Source organism: Crocuta crocuta, unplaced genomic scaffold, assembly GCF_008692635.1.
Source record: "Crocuta crocuta isolate KB4526 unplaced genomic scaffold, BGI_CrCroc_1.0 scaffold115, whole genome shotgun sequence".
Taxonomy (NCBI): domain Eukaryota; kingdom Metazoa; phylum Chordata; class Mammalia; order Carnivora; family Hyaenidae; genus Crocuta; species Crocuta crocuta.
This window is the reverse complement of record NW_027530575.1, coordinates 8,737,038-8,743,037: the sequence shown is the minus strand read 5'-3', so window position 1 is coordinate 8,743,037 and position 6,000 is coordinate 8,737,038.

Genomic DNA, 6,000 nt, shown 5'->3' with positions numbered 1-6,000 from the left:
GATGGCATGGAGGAGGGCACTTGTCGGGATGGGCACTGGGTGTTACATGGACACCAACTTGACAAGAAACTATTAAAAAAGAAAAAAAAAAGAATTTAAATTATCCATTGTTTTTCAATATTTTCTGTGAAACTAATAACATTTGATTATTTTTGTAGGAATACTTCCTTTATACTATAGTCTTTTTTTTCCTGAGGAAATTGGTCTGTTGGTTCCTTTCTTTTTCTAATGGAAACATTTTTTAATCTTTCTAGTAAAATATGACTTTCATGTATTATTAATGCACTTAAGAGTATGATTTTTTTAATTTTCAGTTTTGTCCACATGTCATTTTTAAAATTTTGCTTATTTGTATATTATGCATTTTCATTCAAAAGTTAGCAATTCTAACATTCTATTCTGTCTTTCAAAAAACAATTCTAGGGTCGCCTGGGTCGATTAGTCGGTTAAGCGTCCGACTTTCGCTCAGGTCATGATCTCGCGGTTCGTGGGTTCAAGCCCCGCGTCGGACTCTGTGCTGACTGCCCGCTCAGAGCCTGGAGCCTGTTTCAGTCTGTGACTCCCTCTCTCTCTGACCCTCCCCTGCTCACGCTGTCTCTCTCTCTCTCGCCTAGAAATAAATAAAACATTAAAAAAAATTCTAAAGTGTCAATTAAATTTATTTTTTCTGATTAAAAAAAATAGTGACGGTCCCTGAGTAAAGGCTCAGGTGTGCTGCCTAGTGACCTGAGCAGATGGCCACAGGCAGACAATTTGCAGTCTCTGTAGCGCTTCAGGGTTCAATATCCAAAGTTCCTCATTAATCAAATTCTTTCACTATCATGTTGATCCCAGGGTAGTAAAAACCCTTAAGGAACAAGACTCAGAGAAGAAATAACTAAAACTGACTAATTCTCTCTTCCCGGGAGGCCAAAAGTATGCAATTCTTGTCTGTCCACCTATTTCTTTTACATCCATTTCAAGTTTCTTTTATACAGGGATGCAGCTCCCTTCCGTAATTGGATTCTAGTTTTGTTTCCTGAAGTACATTAAAAGTCACCCTTGATGGCAACAATCTAAGGAAGACAGGACATTTAAACTAAAAATATATGGTTTATTATATGGAGATAGATAGATAATATAGAAAGATAGATAAATACATGATAGACAGACAACTGATAGATTGACAGTTAACCTTTAAAATGCAAGAGACAATATGCATAATCAAATATACCCTAAAAAGCCAATTCTAAGGACTGATTTTATCTATGGCTCGTTGTATTTTGTTTCCGCATATTATATTCAGTAGTTTCTAATGTATTCCTTATAATCAAAATGAACTATGCATGGAAAAATAACCTCAGCAAAATGGCAGATTAGGCAGCTCATAGGTCTTGTCCTCTCAAAGAAACACTGGAAAAAAACAAACAAGCAGAATTGGCAGAACTAATTTTGTCAAAACTCATGTCAAAATTTGTAGCAATCAGGTGGCCCAGGTGGCCCAGTCAGATGAGCGTCCAACTCTTGATTTTGGCTCAGGTCATGATCTCACAGTCATGAGATAAAGCCCCACATGGGACTCTGTGTTGGGCATGATGCCCGCTTAAGATTCTCTCTCCCTCTCTCTATGCCCCTCCTCTGCTCGCACTCCCTCCCTCTCAAAAAAAAAAATTACAACAACCAAGTGAGTGCTGAATCAAGAAAAAAGCAATTTCAAACTGGTAGGAAAGTCTTGGTGCGTTTTTACTTGCCCTTGCCCCTCCCCTTCCCTGGCACACAACAGTCTTAGTACAGAAATGGTCTTAGCCTGTGTTGTCGGTGTGAGACCCTGGTCCAGGCACTCGGAAGAGGCAGGGTTGATCTTTTCTCAAATCGTTCTGTACGCCTGCTTTAGGCGGGCTGGGAGCTCCCTGAAGGGCAGACACAAGGACTGACCTCAGGCTGGAAAAATAGTAGGCACTGTTCAAAAACACGACAAAACAAACTAGCAGCCTGTATACACCTATGGCAAAAGATTAAAGTCAAAACATAAAATAGTCCAGCTAAGTCTGAGGGCAAAACAGGAGAACTTTTCTTTCGGAAACTAGGATGTTTAAAAGCAACTGAGTAGAGGTATCTGGGTGACTCAGTTGGGCAAGCATCCGACTCTTGATTACAGCTCAGGTCATGATCTCATGGTTCATGAGTTCAAGGCCTGTGTCAGGCTGCATGCTGACAGTGCAAGACCTGCTTAGGATTCTCCCTCTCCCTCTGCCCCACCCCTGCTGTCTCTCTCTCTCTCTCTCTGTCTGTCTCTCTCTCTCAAAAATAAATGAGCCTATTTTTTTTAAAAAAAAGCAACCAAGTATATGGAAGAATAGAAAACTACATGCATGCTATGGCAAGACATATACTCTGAAAGACCAGAAGATCCTAAACTTTCACATTGATCTCTGCACTCAGTGCAAACCTGCTTAAGTGTTAAAGAGTACTGCAGCACAGATCCAATCTATACAGACTGAGAGAGCTGTGTTATTTCTTTGTTTGTTTGTATCATTCCTGGCATTTAAGGAAATCAGTCAAAGCACTGGCTGAATAAAATAAGGAATAGAGATTTCAATGACCACATACAATAAGAATTACAGTCTTTGCGGGCTGCCTGGGTGGCTCAGTCGATTAAGTGTCCAACTTTTTCTCAAGTCACGATCTCCCGGTTCACCAGTTGAAGCCCGGCACCAGACTCTGTGCTGACAGCTTTCTCTGCCTCTTCCAGGCTTGTGCTCACTCACTTGCTCTCTCTCTCTCTCTCCCAAAAATGAACATTAACTTTTTAAAAAATTTTTAATTAAAAAAAATTAAAGTCTTTGCAAGTACATTCTGAGAAGGTCACTATAAAGACTCCTGTCACCTTCAACAACTTTTTAAAAAGCAATCTTATGGGTTTTTTTGTGCAATTGTGAATGGGATCGGTTTCTTGATTTCTCTTTCAGTTGGTTCATTATTGGTGTATAAAACTGCAACCGATTTATGTATATTGATTTTTTGTCCTGCAACATTGCTGAATTCATGGATCAGTTCTAGTAGGCTTCTGGTGGAATCTGTCGGGTTTTCTATGTAGAGTATCATGTCATTTGTGAAAAGTGAGAGTTTGACTTCTTCTTTACCATTTCTGATGCCTTTTATCTCCTTTGTTGTCTGATTGCTGATGCTAGGATTTCCAGCACTATGTTAAACAACAGTGGTGAGAGTGGACATCGGGAGTTTCCTCAAAAAATTAATAGAACTACCCTATGACCCAGCAATAGCACTGCTAGAAATTTACCCAAGGGATACAGCAGTGATAATGCACAGGGGCACATGTACCCCAATGTTCATAGCAGCACTCTCACTAATAGCCAAAACATGGAAAGAACCTAAGTGTCCATCAACAGATGAATGGATCAAGAAGATGTGGTAATATTTATACAATGGAATACTACATGACAATAAGAAAGAATGACATCTGGCCATGTGTAGCAACATGGATGGAACTTGAGGGTGTTATGCTGAGTGAAATAAGTCAGGCAGAGAAGGACAAATATCATATGTTTACACATATAGGTGGATTAGGAGGAAATTAATGGAGGACAAAGTGGGAGAAGAAGGGGGAAAATAGTTGGGGAGTGGGAGGGAGGCAAACCATGAGAGACTCTTAAATGCTGAGAACAAACTGAGGGCTGAGGGGGGTGAGGGAGAGGGGAAAGAGGGTGATGGACTTGGAGGAGGACACTTGTTTACATGAGCACTGGGTGTTATATGGAAACCAACTTGACAATAAACTATTAAAAAAAGACAAAAACAAAAAAAACCCCACAAAACTAAATAAAAAGCTGAACTCACACACACAAAAAACCAAATGGTACGATTCCCTCATTTTTATGGCTGAGTAATATTCCAATGTGTGTGTGTGTGTGTGTGTGTGTGTGTGTGTGTGTGTGTTGATGTATATATCTCATAACGTCCTTAATCCATTCATCCATCACTGGACACACATGGACAGACCTTGAAGGTATTAAGCTAAGTGAAATAAGTCAGATGGAGAAAGACAAATATTGTATGATCTCACTTCTATGTACAATCTAAGAAACTAAACAAAACACCAAACTCATAGAAAAAGAAATCATACTTGTGGTTGCCAGAGGTGCAGGTGGGATGGAGGAAAACTGGAGCANGCAGAAAGAAAAAAGAATGAAGAGAAGTGAGCAGATCCTAAGGGACCTATGGGACATCATCAAGTGAAAAATGGGAGTCCAAGAAGGAGAAGAGAAAGTGAAAAGAGTATTTGAAGAGATAATGAACAAAAACTTCCCAAAATGATGAAATACATGAACCTACAAATCTAGGAAACTCAGTGAACTCCAAGGAGAATAACTCAAAGATACTAACACCACGACTCATTATTGTCAAACTGACAAAGCCAAAGGGAAAGAGAGAATTCAGAAAGGAGCTCATCATGTACAAGAACTTAAGAGAAAATCAACTCTGCACATATCATAGAGTCTCAGTAAGATAAGAAGCCAATTTATCATCAGAATCATGGAGCCCAGAGGGAACGACGATGATATATTAAAGTTCTGGGAAAAAAACTGTCAGCCAACAACTGTATATCTGACAAAATTTTTCAACCAAAAATGAGGGAGAAATAAAACATTCTCACAAGAATGAAAGCAGAACGAGTTCATTACCACTAAGCCTGCTCTATGAGAATGTCTAACAGGTCCTTTCAGGTTAAAATGAGAAAACACTAAACTAATTAAATACCAAATGAAACAAGTAAAGATTCCTAACAAAGATAAACGCACAGACAAATTAAAAAAAAACAGTACTGTATGTTTGGTTGGTAATTCCACTTTTTATTTCCTACTGGTTGTAAAAACAAGTGTAAAAAATGTTAAATCTACACTATCGGCAACAGTGCATCAATATTTAATTTGTGACAGTAACAACACAAAGAAAGGACCAAGCAATATAAGAGCAGAGGTTTTGCATGCTATTGAAATAAAACTAGTATGAATTCAAACTAGATTGTTATAAATTTGGCATGTAAAAGGTAATGCTCATGATAACCATAAAGACAATTATCTGGATAGATTCCAAAAAGACAACGAGAATGAAATCCAAAATGTTCCTACAAAAATCAAAAAGGAGGAAAGGAGAGCAATAGGGTAAGAAATAAAGAACAAAATAAAAAGGTATTAGACATAAATAATATAAAAATTTTAATGGAAGAATTAAGTATCTCCTTATCAGTAAGTATTTTAAAGGTAAGTAGATTAAACTCTCCAGTGAAAAGGTAGAGATTGGAAGAAAGATCAAGGAAACACCATGTGAATGGGGCACCTGGGTAGCTCAGGTGGTTAAGCATCAGACTCTTGCGTTTCTACTCAGGTCATGATCTTACAGTTGTGAGATCAAGCCCTTTGTTGGGCTCTGTGCTGACAATATGGAGTCTGCTTGGGATTCTCTCTCCTCTCTCTGGCCCTCCCCCACTTTCTCTTTCTCTCTCTCTCAAAATAAATAAATAAACTTAAAAATGTAAAAAAAAAAAAAAGAAACATGATGTGAATATAGGCTGTTTATGAGAGATTCACTATGGATCCACAAACAGAAATTGGTTTTAAATGAAAAAGTAGAAAACATACTCCAGGCAATTAATTGCCAAAAAAGAACTAATATCAGGGAGGAAAAGTAGACTTTAAGTAAAAAATGTCAAAATAAACGAAGAAAATAAGATAGAAAATAAATAGATACACAGAAATGGGGACTAAAAGGCCAATATTCAAGAAGATATGACAATTTCGAGCATACATACACCACACAACAGGGCCTCAAAATACATGAAGCAAAATAACAGGTGTGAGGTAAGAAATACACGTTTCCACAATAATACTTAGAGACTTCAATACATCACTTTCAACAAAGGTTAGTGCCCCTGGAGAGATCAACAAGAGATAGAAAAACAGTATAAACAAACAAAATCTAACAGATATATGTGAACACTCC